A 9,778-nucleotide genomic window follows, 5' to 3' on the forward strand; every position below is an offset into this window, starting at 1 on the left:
GCATGTGATATTAATTTGCATTTTCCTAATGACTAAAGATCTTGAGCACTTCTTGATTTTATTGTTAATTTGTGAAGTGTCTGTTCAAGAACTTTGCCCATTTTTATTGAGTTGTTTATTATTATGTTTGTTATTATTACTATTTATTTATTTGTAGGAATAAACCTCATTCCATACAGAGAAATTAATTAAAAATGAAATATGGAATGAAGAAAAAAAGTTACAAAAATTGCAAACTATTAGAAGAAAACGTAGGAAAATATCTTCACAACATAGACAGAAATTTCTTAGAGGGACAGAGAAAGCACTATCCATAAAATAAAATACTGCTATATTAGATTTCATAAAATTTAAAAGCCTCTGCTCGTCAAGAGTCACCATTAAGAAAATGAATAGGCGAGACACAGACTGAGAGAAAATATTCAAATGGAATATATCTGACAAGTTCTTGTACGAACAATATATAAATAACTAATGATCTTTTAATTATTAAATGTATGGCCTTTTCATTTCTTCCTCCTGTGGCTTCTTTTTTCACATCATTTGCCCCGTTTGACCAGCCACTTCTTAAAAATGGATTTGTCTTAGTTGTTGTTATTCTTCTACTTTGTTCATTTTTTATTCTCTCTAATTCGTCTATTTTAATCATTTTCACTGTGTTTCTTTGAATTATTTTCTGATGTGTTATGCAGGATCATCTCCCTAGTTGTCTACTCTTTTCAGTCTAACTTTTCCCCTGGGTGGTCTAAATTCTTGCCACTCACAGTGTGATCCATCAGCCAGCAGCATCAGTGTTTGTGAGCTCTTTAGACTTGTAGAACCCACACACAGGACCCACTGCATCATATCTGCATTTTAACATCCCCAGGTGATTCCTATAAATACACATTAAAGCTTAAGAAAAAGTAGTAGTGGAACTTATATCTATGGTTTCAACTGTCTCCTCTGCTGATAATTCTTACATATTTAGTACATGCCATTCTAATATGGTCCAGATTTACATCTTAGCAAGTTAAGTGTCTCCAGATGGCTGATATCTAAGTATGTATGTAAAACACAATATGGAGGCAAAATCAAATCATTTTTATCTAACAATATTAATGACTATTTTTTTTTAAGTAAAGAGACCTTGCATAAAAATAAAATGGTGTTTCAATACTCAATTTTTAATTCTGTAAGGCACAGAGGGCATAGACTGAATTATTATGGGAATAATAGAAAAGAAAAATGTAAAAAATAAATAATATAATAAAATATGATCAAGCGATAAATATGGATAACATACATTAACTCCCTAAAAGATAATTATTTATAATCTTCCATCCTAAATGAACTTAGAGTTCAAAACTCAAACAACTTTTCCTGCGTGCAACCAGCTTAGCAACTCACCTACAAGAGAGGAAAATAAAATGCTATGAATTTTGCACATACCTGGTACATGATGTCAGAATATCATCAGATTTTTATTCCATCAAAAAATATTCATCAACAAAAACTAAAAGTTACATTTTTATTCAGCTGCTCCCAGTCACCACGAGAGCAAGTCATTCAACTCAGATGAGACGAAAAGCAAAAGATTTGATTTCTATTATATAAAGACTAAAAATTACTATTGAATTGTTAGTACTGAATTACACATATCCCATAAGTACTGAGTACAATGACAGTTAAATTTTTAGTGAAAATATTTTGTTTCATTGCAAATGTCAGAACATCTTCAAAGTCATGTCACAGAAAGGACTTTTCCTCACTATTTCTCTAAGGTAAAAACCCAAATTCACACATCCCATTTTGAGAAAGGTTTTTCAGGTGAAGTTTTATGTCACTCATGTCTCCTTTGCTTCAAAAAGAAAGGACAAATTAATTGTCATACTTTAGCTTGATTCTTGGCTAAGTACATAGGATAAAATATCAATAAGCATGACTGAAATATGTTGTTGGTTCCATTGTATTTATGGTAATAATAATGTCATTAGATAACATTTATAGAGAGTTTCTATGTGCCTCACTTTATTATCATTATCCCATCAGATTTATACAACACCCTATGAGGTTTAGAGAATTATAGTGACTTTCTTCAGATCTCATAGCTATCAATAAGTGGTGCTGGGAAAACTGGACAGGTACATGTAAAAGTATGAAATTAGAACACTCCCTAACACCATACACCAAAATAAACTCAAAATGGATTAAAGACCTAAATGTAAGGCCAGACACTATCAAACTCTTAGAGGAAAACATACGCAGAACAATCTATGACATAAATCACAGCAAGATCCTTTTTGACCCACCTCCTAGAGAAATGGAAATAAAAACAAAAATAAACAAATGGGACCTAATGAAACTTCAAAGCTTTTGCACAGCAAAGGAAACCATAAACAAGATGAAAAGACAACCCTCAGAATGGGAGAAAATATTTGCAAATGAAGCAACTGACAAAGGATTAATCTCCAAAATTTACAAGCAGCTTATGCAGCTCAATATCAAAAAAAAAAAAAAAAACCCAATCCAAAAATGGGCAGAAGATCTAAATAGACATTCCTCCAAGAAGATATACAGATTGCCAACAAACACCTGAAAGAATGCTCAACATCATTAATCATTAGAGAAATGCAAATCAAAACTACAATGAGATATCATCTCACACTGGTCAGAATGACCATCATCAAAAAATGTACAAAGAATAAATGCTGGAGAGGGTGTGGAGAAAAGGGAACCCTCTTGCACTGTTGGTGGGAATGTAAATTGATACAGCCACTATGGAGAACAGTATGGAGGTTCCTTAAACTAAAAACAGAACTACCATAAGACCCAGCAATCCCACTACTGGGCATATACCTTGAGAAAACCATAATTCAAAAAGAGTCATGTACCAAAATGTTCATTGCAGCTCTGTTTACAATTGCCAGGACATGGAAGCAACCTAGGTGTCCATCAACAGTTGAATGGAAAAAGAAGGTGTGGCACATATATACAGTGGAATATTACTCAGCCATAAAAAGAAATGAAATTGAGTTATTTGTAGTGAGGTGGATGGACCTAGAGTCTGTCATACAGAGTGAAGTAAGTCAGAAAGAGAAAAACAAATACCGTATGAACATATGTATAACTGATTCACTTTGTTATAAAGCAGAAACTAACACACCATTGTAAAGCAATTTTACTCCAACAAAGATGTTAAAAAATTTTTTAAAAAAGATCTCATAGGTAGAGAAATCCTACTAAGGATATCAGAAATCCTACTCAGTAATTCCGAAGTCAATGTTATTAACTACTCTAACATAGGGGTGTAGAAATTTGTCTTCTTCCCCCCCCACCCCCGCCGGGTATCCTATGTGAAGAAATAAACGAAAAAAAAAAAAAAAAAAAGAAAAAAAAGGATGGGCTTGCCTGGTGGCGCAGTGGTTGAGAGTCCTCCTGCCGATGCAGGGAACACGGGTTCATGCCCCAGTCCGGGAGGATCCCACATGCCGCGGAGCGGCTGGGCCCGTGAGCTATGGCCGCTGCGCCTGCGCGTCCGGAGCCTGTCCGCAACGGGAGAGGCCACAGCAGTGAGAGACCCGCGTACCAAAAAAAAAAAAAAAAAAAAAGGAAATCTATCTGCACCTCTGGAGAGGGTAAATTTTCTGCTCTGTGGGGTCAGAAGGAGAGAATCAGTCAGAGAAATAATAAAAATGATGACAACTATATCAGCTCTGTAAAATAGAGGAAAATGAATTACTGCATGGCACCAGGGCACATTTGGAAAGAAGGACTTCAAGGAAGCCTGAAAAGAAATTTTATTTCTAAGTAGTGTGTGATCCTCTTCCATGCGCCAGCGTTAGGCCAAGAAGTACCTGCTCACTCCAAATAGGGGCAGATATCCACACATCTCTCTTTCTCTCTCTCAAACTTCAGCATTAATATGGACCCCAAATTTACCACTTGTACAGCTAGACACATGAGTATTTCCAGCTGAGAAAACGAATTTTTCACATATTGCTGGAATCCTAACCCTGAGCAGACACAGCATCCTCCCAACATAGAGGCTTTCTGAGTGAAATCAGTGCTGCTGTCAGGATCCACATTTTCAATCTATATTCATGCACACGGCATCATATCTTCTTGAGGAGAGCATTGTCATACAGTCAAAGCTAATGTTCTGGCAGGCTTTTATCTTGCTAGTCTATCATTACAATCCCAACTGAACCAGAAGGCCTTGGGGGTTTTCTGTTGCTCTCAGTCAGTCAGTATGGCAGATACCAACTTTTCGTAACACACTGATCCAAAGGAGGCAGTCACTGCATGGGTTTTCCACTTTTGGCATCTTTTTCTCTTCCTACATAAGAAATCTGGAATTATTAATTGGGAAAAAATAAGAAGCATTAGGTTTGCGGTATTAGACCAGGATAGAAGTTTCACTTATTGTTTATAAATTTATAGTCCTCTCTGGAGCTGCTACCTAATAAACTGCTGCTAAAATTAAAGTTCAAGAAGAGCTTTTCGAGCTGTACACTGTTAACTGAATTTCCTTCAGGAGTCAGTATTTAGATTTTTAAGGGGAAAATGACTCTAATAATGTGAAATGTATATACAGCTGGTTATATGGATGTGTGTGTGTGTGTGTGTGTGTGTATTACAATATGTACATTTCCCCATAACTGGAGCCTCCCCCTTCATTATTGTTTTTAAAATTTTTATGGGCATTATTTTAGATATATATTTCCTGCCTTCTTAAACAAAATGTGTTGAATATAATTTAACTTTATTCTAGAGAGCTCAGAACATCATTGTGAATATCCATTATTGTGTTATGGTATAATGATGCTATGTTGGATTCTATGAAATTTATTAAGTCAGGTCTTCTTGTAGGCAATTTCTTTCATTCAGTCATTCATTCTCTGAGTTCCAATTATTTTCCAAACCCAAATAAACGTCAGTGAACCAAAACAGGCAATGTCTTTGTCTTCTTGGATTTAGTCTAGTCTGAGAAGTAGGTATGGATAGAATAAATACACACAAAAAATACATAATTGAAATTTAATAAATGCCAAGAAGATAAAGAACAGGATGTCATCAAAGAGAGGAACATATTTATCTAATTCATATGAAAGAGTTAGGGAAAGACTCTGAGGAAGGGGAGTTTTCCCAGCAAGATTTTAAACACTAGGAATTAGCTAGAGGAAAGGAATAGCATGTGTAAAGGATTTAAGGTGAGAAAGACCTCAGAATGCTCAAAGATTAGATGGATGAAAGGCTAGTGTTGCTGTAGAAAAATATGGAAGGGGGATTTCAGAAGGATATTCATGTTCTTTAAATATTTTAAGAGAAATAATTCTAATTACTTCCTATTGAGTGATTTTTAGATTTCAGAAAAATAGAAAATTAAGGAAAAAAGTGATACAAAAAGAATTTGATACTCTTAGGAATGAATGAGGGTTTAGGTCAAATGCAGACATAATTCAAAAGTTACTTTTATGCTTGTTATTCATCATCAAATTTTCCCTTAAGTTACTTGAGGATTCCCCAGGGAATTTAAAATGAATCTGACCAGGGATAAAACAAACAAAATGCCAATTGAAACCCCATAGTCGCTGCTTCTCAGATTCCAACCTCATTAGACCTCAGGAGTTTCTATAAAGGGATTATTAAACAAATGAATTGTTATTTTAGTTCCTGTAGCATGTTGCTAGTGTGAAAACAGTTTATATGTAAAACCAATTAAATTATGGTAAATTACATAAAGTTCAATATTATAATATCCAGAAAATTTCAAAATAGTAGAAGTGTCTATTTGAATTCTTATTAAAATTAAAAATAAGATGAGTTTTCTCATAAAACCTCCCTGCTTTGTTATACCATAGGAAAAAATTTCTTTTGGAAAAAATAATTGAAACAAAAATATACTTGAATTATGCTTATAATTCACTTGAATTATAGATTACTACTTAAATAAGCATGTAGAAAATATTTTACTTCCTGGGAATTGATTTTCTGTTGATTTTTAAAAAAAAGAGATTCATAAGATGCATGGATTGCTTCTTAAATTCATCCTAAGCATTGAAATTCATTATCCAATTAATGGCACTCAGTATGTGTTATTCATAATATACCCATAAAATTGAGCATTAAAACTCAGAGCAACAGATTTTCATACTAGAATGTATGTGTACTCAAGACAAAACTAATTCTAGTGCCTGCTAATACCAGCATTATTAGAAAACCTTTTCCTTGTTTTACTTTTTGAATGTAATTAGAAATTTGCCTAAAAATCCCCACTGACATGAAATGTTAATATTGGTGCAATTAATGAAATGCTAATATTTATGAATTAATTGGCAAAAATCTTGATGAAAGGAAGCTAACAGAAATCATTTATGCAGAATCTACCAGAGGACAAGATTTGTCCTTGGTGACTTGCTTATTTTGCTTTCAGAATGTTATTTAGTAAAATAGTCAGTGATTATTTCAGTAAATTCTTGGTTGAAAGAGTTCTCTAAGACAAAGTTAACAAGCTAGCTTCTAACATAGATATGTTAATTGGAAATATAGGAGATGATATTTCTCAGTCACTCAAATATGCAGGGGAAAAAATGTGATTCTTATTTTCTACAACTTTGCTTTGCCTCTGTCTTGAGTTTTCCTTTTTCCTGAGGGCCAGACATATAGTCTTGGTCCACTCTATGTAAACTCAGTTATTTTAGGATTAAACTACTTAATTCAGTATTTACTCCACCCCCACCATTTCTACCAGCATCTCCTCTAGGTGCATCTGATTTTCTGGACATTATGTCAGCGTTTGCTCAACCTTCTTTGTTCCAACTTATTTTCTATCCACAGTGGCATGTTGTTTTCTTCTTTGGCATCTTTATGTCACGTGTGAAACTCTTCCCTGTCATCTCTTAAAGTCAATGTTAGAATGCCACCATCTTTGCTCCCACAAGAAGACAAATAGCAGTTCCCCCTGCCATGTTACGTGGGCAGAGGTTAATTTGTTTAGGCATGCTCTATCCTCCCAAACCATCTTGTTTCTAGAAGCTCTCAGCAGGGTTTGGTGCCTACTAGGGCATATAGGCAGGGCTCAGATCTTGTCTAATGTCAGTGATGTTAGACTGTCTAAGAGGGATCACAGCTGAAGTACATGTTTTGGTAAATATTCTTCACAAGTTTGTTTGTTTTTGTTTTTGTTTTGTTTTGTTCTTGATTCTACCTGATTTTCAGCCACTAAGCCACACATTTTAAATCTTTTTTTCTTATGGTCCCACAAAGCAACTTCCATTTGGGAAATGATAGACTCATGAGGGTTCAGGCAGCAAGTGAAAAATTTGCTGTTGCCAGAAGGGTAAATAGCTCCTTGGCCAATGCTTCACATTGTGCCACCATTATGTCCTTTCTTTACCATTCTAGAACTTGAACAGTAAGTGAAACTTGGAAATTAAGAAATTAAAAATGCATAAGAGAAAGGATGAAAGAGAAGAAGGGAGGAAGGAAGAAAGAAAGTATGCATATTAGCATGTGACCCAGAAGCCAGGCCTTTGCTAAGCCTTTAATGTAAATTCCCCAAATATCAGTAACTTAGGGATAGCTAGAGCAAAACAGTAAATTGAGGAAAAAACCTCCTATCTCCTCTTACTCCTTTCCTGACAACACTCTTATCTTTTTGCACAGTCTTCCCAGGTACCCAGGGCCCAGCTCCAGATGATTCCCATGGGGTCTTTTAGCCCATGTGTTGTATTAACATTTTATTGTTTAAAGCCTTTTCCTTTAGAATCTCTCTCAGTGTAGCCAACAAATATGCAATCATATGTCAGATCTGGCTTTTAACAAGGGCTACCTAAAGATAAACTCATCAAATGTACCCAAACTATTTTGAGGTACAAAGCAGGCCAACGGTGAAAACAATTTACATCGGACTGGCTACTTTGTGATCACCCAATGTACTTGGGTTGGACCACCTTCAAGTTAATACATAGGATGTGGAGAACTTGAGAGAATTGGAAAGAGAGTTGATTACTTGTACAGGGGATCACTGGGAAGGGCAGGGGTGGGGGCACACAGACAGGTCCCAGATAAAGTTGGGCCTTTATCATTGTTAGAAGGTGAGATTAGGGAATTTGCTAGGTTTGGGTTTGTGATTTGTGAGGTTGGAATGTTTCAAAAGGGCCATGCAGAGGACACGTGTAAACTTTCTTAGCCTGTCCGGATGTGGCGCTAACAGGAAAGGGGAAACGGAGGCTTAAGAGAAGTCAGTGGTATGCTCACTTAGGCAGCACATATACGGAAACTGGAACAATACAGAAAAGATTAGCATAGCCCCTGCACAAGCATGACACACAAATTCATGAAGCATTCCATATTTTTGTTTGGGGTTAGCGGATGCAAACTATTATATATAGAATGGATAAACAACAAGGTCCTACTGTACACAGAGAACTATATTCAATTTCCTGTAATAAACCATAATGGAAAAGAATATGAAAAACAATATATATGTATAACTGAATATATATATATATATATATATATATATAACTGAATCACTTTGCTGTACAGCAGAAATTAACAAAACATTGTAAGTCAACTATACTTCAATTAAAAATAAAAAGCTGGTGGTCCACTATCCAAAAATAGGGTCAAACGCTATTACATTGGTCTTTCCCTGTAATGTGTGACTTCCCAGGGGCTCCTAACTTCAGAAACCAAGGACAGCTTCCTTACAGACTGAAAGAAGATAAAGCAAGGAGTGCTAAGAAACCAGGCTGACTAAACAAATTTGGAGAACAAATATTAAGAATGTTGGGGTCTGCTCCCTGCATTCCTTTTGTACCTATTTCCTGAGCTAAATGTGAGATCACACATAGAGGAGCAGTGGAATGATAGAACCTCATGACCCTCAGATACAGCTTTTCTAAAGGGCTGGAAATTGTAGATGGTGTAAAAGGTTCTTTCATTCTTCCAAAACTATGTGCTAGTAGAGTATTAATATTTGTAGGGCAGGAACAATTATAAAACATTCATGATAGATTTCAAAATCAGGCCTCCATGTGTATTCACTCATTCATATGTTTTTTCATTCATTCTTTTTCAGTGAAAAAGAACCTATCTATTTAGCAAGCCAGGTATTGATACTTTTCCATGTGCTGGGATACATTGGTAAGCAAGATAAATCACCTGTTCCCATTGGAGTTTGTTTTTTGTGGGAGGTGACAGAATTAAAAAACAAACAAACAAACAAAAAAAGCACAGCTTCATTTCTATTAAGTGTTATAAAGAATGCCAGGGTCTAACTTAGCCTGAGATGCAAAGGAAGGCAGCCCTTGGGGGAATTGATGGCTAGCCTGAAACCTGAAGCATCAGTCCAGAAGGTCTTTACAGAAGTTAATGCTCAGTGCAGGCATTCCCATTTTCAATTTTTGCCCTATTTCTATCTGGCCAATTAAATATAGTGCTGGCTAAACACAAAAATTAGAAAATGGGTCTCTCTGCCTCTGTAATGAATTAAATAGTTTTCCATAGCATTAGCTGTAAATGACACTACTGAACTGACAATTTCTTTCTTGTTTGGACTTCATTTAAACTTCTGAATGGTATTAAGAGGTTATTAGAGATTAATCTCCAATTAGGTATTCTGATAGCCCAAGAAATTGTCAAAGGGTCCCTCTGGCCATATTTTTTAGCATTAAACAGATATTGAATTAATAATATTTTGCCATCTCTTCAGACCTTTAAACTCCTGTGACTAATGTCCAATCATTTAGCCCACTTAAACAGAATGTCACACTCTGAGGCTTCCATTCTG

The 9,778-nt window shown here is 35.4% G+C and overlaps 1 non-coding gene across 1 annotated transcript; it reads left to right on the forward strand.

Annotated features, from left to right (window-relative positions):
* The first annotated feature begins 8,233 nt into the window (after positions 1-8,233).
* On the forward strand, positions 8,234-8,340 carry LOC114893454. The gene has a single exon (XR_003792884.1). It is a non-coding gene; the product is annotated as a U6 spliceosomal RNA (small nuclear RNA).
* Positions 8,341-9,778: the final 1,438 nt, after the last annotated feature.

This window comes from Monodon monoceros, unplaced genomic scaffold, assembly GCF_005190385.1.
Source record: "Monodon monoceros isolate NGI ecotype Baffin Bay Population unplaced genomic scaffold, NGI_Narwhal_1 Super_Scaffold_12, whole genome shotgun sequence".
Classification (NCBI taxonomy): Eukaryota; Metazoa; Chordata; class Mammalia; order Artiodactyla; family Monodontidae; genus Monodon; species Monodon monoceros.